Consider the following 6,965-nt stretch of genomic DNA (forward strand, 5'->3'; position numbering starts at 1 on the left):
TCAAGACGGATCTAGAAATGGCTTTTCTAACTATGAAAGCAACCCCATTTTTCCTCACCTTTTCATCTCCAGAGTAGCATATCATATGATCATCTGATTAAAAATGCCCCATGCCGGTCCATCTCATCTCACCAATGCCTAGTATGCCAATATTTATGCATTCCATTTCCTCCTTAACAATATCCAATTTTCTCAAATTCATGGTTCTCACATTCCATGTTCCAATCACTAGTGTCTGCTTACAACTGTTCCTCTTCCTTTGTATTTCCATACTCAGTTGCCCTTTCTGTCATTCTATGTCCTTCTTCCTAGTGTATGTCAATCTGAATGTTTAGATCTTTTACAGAATAAGTGAAAATAAATCCCTTATTGTGGAATTAACCATTAGTTTCGGTGTTGTCCCTGCCCTTGGTTCAAGTGCCCTGACCCACTTATTTCTTTGTTCCACCATCCATCAAGATACTCCTCCACTTCTACCCACTCCCTTCATCACCTAACCCCCATTGTCAAGACCTTGAAATGATAGCTTATATCTAAAGCTTCCTTGGTCTCAGTGATTCCAGATTCATCAGCAGCTAACAGTTTCCTATGCTGTGACCAGAGTCTCCTAAGTTTAGTGGTAATGTGTCCCGAATGGAAATGCTGTGTCCCGTGGAACTGGTGCATAGAAATTTCTTCTTGGCCCAAGTATAAACAAGATTTTTTTTGTAAAAGCAGAATACTCGAGAAATACATTCTTTCATTTTTTTCTTCTTCTTATTTTTTTTGAGTGTACCGTCAAATCGGTTCTGACTGGTTGGTACAGGAAGAGCTTGCCCCTCCTTCTCCAGCAGATCATCTGGTGGATTTGAAGTGCATACCTCTGGGATTGCAGTGCAGCTTCTTGCCACTAGGCCACAATAGCTCCATTAAGAAATACATTCTTTACAAGTTTGGCTTTAGGAAGAATTTGGGAGATATTTTTAGTTTAAGGCTTGAAGATTATCTCAGAGTAGTAGTTTCAGGGATTCATCCAGCCTCCATGGCTCTAGAAAGTCTAGAGTCTAATGAGGATTTAAAGTTCTATTTTGCATTTTATCTCTTTTGATTAGGATTATTTTATAGAAACTATGATCAAAATATTCAGTACTAGTAGCTGGACACCATCCAATTCTTCTGTTTCATGGTAAAGGAGACAGTTGTTCTTGGAGTCAATTAGTTACACATTCCATTTCCACCTCTTATTCCTGACTCTCCTTTCTTTGTTGTTACAGGTGAATAGAGATCAATTGCTGCAAGTTGAATGACTGTTTACAAGCTTTATGATTAGAGGCACTATCAACAAACCATCACGTAAAACAGAAGGACTACTTTGTAGCTCATAAACATTATTAAGCCAGTTAACCAGACTATTCCATGAAACCATGACACTTACCCTCCAAACTAAGGAACTCATGAGGTGCTTGGCTGCTTATAAATATCCTCAGCATCTATCCTCTCTTTTTTGTCATTCTTGACATTTTTGGAGGATTGTGGTTAATTGAAAGTGATGGTATAGGATGTGGGATAACTGTAAGTTCTGATGGGTCTTTTTAGGTTTGATGTTATTTTTTGTTTATCTAGGTGGTATGTTACAGCACACTGTGGTCACAATATTTCCCAAGGGAGGGTGATCTGTCCTATAGATCTGGTATGTAGTTCTATTCACCACCTTGTTCCGCACACGTACTCTTGGGACAGGCTACCTGTTTGGATGGTGGGAGGAATCTGAGTTGCTCCAGCTCCCGCTCCTCTTCCTGGCTCCCCTGAACTTCTCTCTCACAGCGGCGTTCAGCCTCTCAGCCTTGCCTAAGGACTCAAGTCACAGTTCAGACTGCTTTGAAAGAATTGGCTAAGAATAAGGCCCCAGAAATTGATGGTATACCAATTGACATATTTCAACTAACAGATGCTGCCCCAGATGTGCTCACGAAGTTGTGTCAAGAAATCTGTAGAACAACCACTTGGCCAACTGACTGGAAGAGATCAATTATCGAACAATATCATTAATATCACATACGAGCAAGATTCTGCTGAAGATTATCCAAAAACGACTGGAACAGCACATCAACAGAGAACTATCAGAAGTGCAGGCTGGGTTTAGACGAGGTCGCAGTACTAGGGATATTGTAGCTAACGTTAGATGGATTGGCTGAAAGCAAGGAGTACCCAGAAGAATGTCTATCTTTGTTTCACTGATTACGCAAAGGCTGTGCGGATCCTAAGAAACTTTGGCTAACTCTGAGAAGAATGAGAATTCCATAACACATGATTGTGCTAATGTGAAACCTATGCTTGGATCAGGAGGCAGTGGTCAGAACAGAGCAAGGAGACATTGCATGGTTCAAAATTGGGAAGGGTGTACGCCAGGGCTGCATCCTGTCTCCATACCTTTTGAATCTTTATGCAGAGCAGATTATGTGGGAGGCTGGGCTCTATGAGGAGAAATGTGACGTCAGGATTGGAGGAAGAATCATCAGCAATCTGTGTTATGCAGATGACACAACCCTCCTTGCTGAAACTAAGGAGGACCTGAAGCACTTGTTGTGGAAGGTCAGGAACTGCAGTCTTCAGTAAGGTTTGAGGCTCAATATCAAGAAAACAAAGATTCTCACCACTGGGCCGATTGGCACCATCACATAGATGGTGACGAGCTTGAGATTGTTCAGTTTTGATTTGTTTGGCTTCACAGTCAACACTCTTGGCATCAGCAGCCAGGAAATTAAAAGACGCATTGTGATGGGAAAGTCTGTGGTTAGAGACCTTTCTAAAGTTCTGAAGTGCAACGATGCCAGTCTGGAGAATAAGGTGCGCCTGATACATGCCATGGTCTTTGCAATCACTTGCTATGCATCAGAGAGCTGGACAATGACTAGGGATGAAAGAAGGAGAATTAATGCCTTTGAGTTGTGGTGTTGGAGAAGAGTATTGAATATACCATGGACTGCGTCTGATACAGGCCATGGTCTTCGCAATCACTTGTTATGCATCAGAGAGTTGGACAATGACCCAGGAGGATAGGAGAATTGATGCCTTTGATCTGTGGTGCTGGAGAAGAGTATTGAGAATACCATGGACTGCTAGGAAAACAAACAGATTTGTCTTGAAAAGGGTTAAACCGGGTGGCTCCTTGGAGGCAAGGATTCTGAGGCTCCGTCTGACATACTTTGGACATGTTGTGAGGAGAGACCGGTCCTTAGAGAGGGACATCATGCTTGGGAGGGTGGATGGATGGCGCAGGAGAGGAAGACCCTTGATGAGATGGATCGATTCAGTGACTGGGATAATCGGGATGGGTGTGTCAGAGACGGTGCGATTGGCAAGGACAGAGCGGAGTTTAGGGCTGTTGTACATAGGGTCGCTAAGAGTCGCAAGCGACTCGACGGCACATAACAACAACAACAACAACAACAACAACAAGCTAAGAAAATGAACACGTTTGTCCTGGAGAGGGTGAAGCTGGGCTGCTCCTTGGAGGCAAGGGTTCTAAAGCTTCATCTGACATACTTTGGACATGTTGCAAGAAGGGACCAGTCCTTGGAGAGGTTCGTCATGCTTGGGAGTGTGGAGGGACAGTGCAGGAGAGGAAGACCCTTGATGAGATGGATCGATTCAGTGACTGGGGCGTCAGAGATGGTGAGATTAGCACAGGATAGGGCAGAGTTTTGGGGTTTTGTACATATGAGTCACAGATAACTTGACAGCACATAACAACAACAATAAGTTGTATGTTGGTAGCATTTGGGTATATTACTGCTATGGCTATGGAGAAGTATCCTGAAGCACGGGGATCAGATAAGGTAGTAATGGGAGGGCTATTCTTTGGAATTTTAGTTGACGCTGTGGTTACCATGTGATTGATTTATGGGGTGGATTTAATCCACCGTATGGTGGATTATGGATTTAATGGGGTTGAAAATTGGGAAATGGGTAACAGTATGAATGGGGAGTATGCTTGAGAGGATTATGTTGGGGGTGTTTTTCATTGTTAGATGATAATAGTGGCTGGGTAAGCATAATTTACATTCTTCACAGATAATAATCTTCATATCCTCTAGCAGCTCATATGGTCTTCACTTATTAGTGTTCAAGGTCTCAAATCTGTTTCTGAGATGGACTTTAAATTCAGGTGTGATAGACTCAAGGTCAAGCTTTGGTTCTTGCGGATTTTCTTTAGCGTCAGTTTGAACTTGTATATGAGTAGTTGATGGTCTGTTCCACAATCAGCACCTGGACTAGTTTTCACAACTGATATTGAGCTTCTCCGTCAATTTTTTTCCAAGATGTAGTCAAGTGGATTCCTTTGTAGACCATTAGGTGAAATCCGTGTGTATAGTTGTTATTTGTGCTTTTTATAATGAATAGGTCATTGATTGTATAGAATAAACACAGGAGATACACATGGATTTCATCTGATGGTATGAACAGGAATTAGACTGATTACATCTGTGAAAAATTCACTGGAGAAATTCAATATCAGTAGTGAAAACTAGGCCAGGTGCCGATTGTGGAACAAACCATCAACTACTCATATGCATGTTCAAATTAAAATTAAAGAATGTCAAATCAAATCTACAGGAAACAAAATTTGACCTTGAGTCTGTTCCACCTGAATTTAAAAATCAACTCAGGAACAGGTTTGAGGCCTTGAACACTAATGAACGAAGACCAGATGAGCTGTGGGAGGATATAAAGAATATCATCCACAAAGAATGCAAAAGGCAAAAGGTCATTAAAAAGACAGAAGAAGAAAAGACCAAAACAGATGTCAGAAGAGACTCTGAATTTTGCACTAGAGCACCAAGAAACCAAAGCAAAGGGAAGAAATCAAGAAGTTAAGGAGCTGAATAGTAGATTTCAAAAGGCAGCACTGGAAGACAAAGCAAAGTATTAGAATGAAATGTGCAAAGAACTGGAGTCCAGAAATCAAAAGGACCATACTCGCTCAGGTTTTCTTAAGCTGAAGGAACTAAAGAACAAATTCAAGCCCCGAGTTGCAATGCTTAAGGATGCTATGGGAAGAATATCGAACGACTCAGGAAACATTAAAAGAAGATGGAAGGAGTATACAGAGTCACTGTACCAAAAAGAATTTGCTGATACAGAAGAATTTCAACAAACAACATCTATCAATAGGCAATGGTGATAAAGAAGGAAGTTCTGGCAAAATAATTTTGGGAGAAAATGCCCCAGGATTGACAGAATATCAACTGACCTATTTCAAGAAATAGATGCTGCCTTGGATGTGCTCATCAGGTTGTGCCAAGAAATCTGGAGGATAACTCCCTGGCCAACTGACTGAAAGAGATCCATATTTATTCCCGTTCCAAAAAATAGGTAACCATACAGAGTGTGGAAATTATCAAACAATTGTCACTCATATCACATGCAAGCAAAATCCTGCTGAAGATTATCCAGAAATGACTGGAACATTACATTGACAGAGAATTACCAGAAATACAAACTGGGGTTAGAAGAGGTTGTAGCACTAGAGACATTATAGACAATGTCAGATGGATCTTGGCAGAAAGCAGAGTACCAGAGGGATATCTCTCTGTGTTTCGTTGACTATGCAAAGGTATTTGTGTGGATTACAATAAATTGTGGTCAACCTTGAGGAGAATGGGAATCCCAGAACACTTGATTGTGCTTGTGTGAAACCTATATGTGGACCGGGAAGAAGTCCTCAGAACCAAGCAGCAAAGCCCTGCATGATTCAAAATCAGGAAATGAGTGCTTCAGGGATGCATCCTGTCATCATACCTTTACAATCTATACGCAGAACAGATCATTTGGGAGGCTGGGCTTTATGAGGATGAATGTGGCATCAGGATTGGAGGAAGAGTCATCAACAACCTACGTTATGCAGATGACACATCCTTGCTTGCTGAAACTACTTGCTAAAGAAGGTCAAGGACTGTAGTCTTCAATATGGATTGAAGCTCAACATCAAGAAGGTGAAGATTCTCACCACTGGGCCAATTGACAGTACCATGACAGATGGAATAGAGATTGAGGTAGTTAACAGTTACAGCTTACTCGGTTCCACAATCAACTCTCTTGGTACCAGCAGTTATGAAATAAAAAGATAAATTGGATTAGGAAAAACCTGCTGTCAGGAAGAAACAATATCAATCTAGAGTCTAAAGCACACCTGAACCAGGCCATGGTCTTCATAATTACATGCTATGCATCAGGGAGCTGGACAGTGACTAAGGATGATACAAAGAAGAATTGATGCCTTTGAATTGTGGTGCTGGAGAAGAGACTTGAACAACCAAGAAAACAAATAGATCTGTCTTGGAGAGGGTGAAATACATTTTGCCCTTATAGTATTTTCTGAGGTTCTCCTTCTGAGCCTGATACATAACAATAAGAACACGGGCAATGGATTTTTTGACAACTCCGATTTTGGAGAGCTTAGAAGCCGCACCGCTTGTCACTTCGGCTGTGCGCAACTGGAAAAGCTCTACTTTCAGATTGTCCATTTGTTTCAACAGCTCCTCCTTCTTGCCATGAAGGCCCCGAGCCTTGATTTTGGCCATGGTTGAGTGATAGAACCTGGCTCCAGTTCACTTTTCTCTAAAAAATTCACTCATTATTGCACAATTTCCTCCCCCACGAAGTCAACGTGTTTTTTTGTTTTTTGTTTTCTAGGGTTTTTTTAAATGCCACTATTTTTTTAAATCTTGCAAATACAAAGGCTATATTAAGCTAAAGGATTTATATCAACTCTATAAGCAGTTTTTTTAATTAAATTTTATTACTTTTAATGAACATTTACAGAGATTTTGGGTTTTTATTCATTCATTGTTGCACTGTTTTCTCCACCCTCATCCCCAGTTCGTTCTTCTTTCCCCCCTCAATGTCTATTTTAATTGTCCAATTGCCACAGTGCTTGTCAAAGCCAGTTCTGATTAATCTCCTTTGTCAGTGTGTCCCTTGCC

The sequence above is a fragment of the Elephantulus edwardii genome, unplaced genomic scaffold, assembly GCF_000299155.1.
Source record: "Elephantulus edwardii isolate Elephantulus edwardi_28Jun2011 unplaced genomic scaffold, EleEdw1.0 scaffold00239, whole genome shotgun sequence".
Classification (NCBI taxonomy): domain Eukaryota; kingdom Metazoa; phylum Chordata; class Mammalia; order Macroscelidea; family Macroscelididae; genus Elephantulus; species Elephantulus edwardii.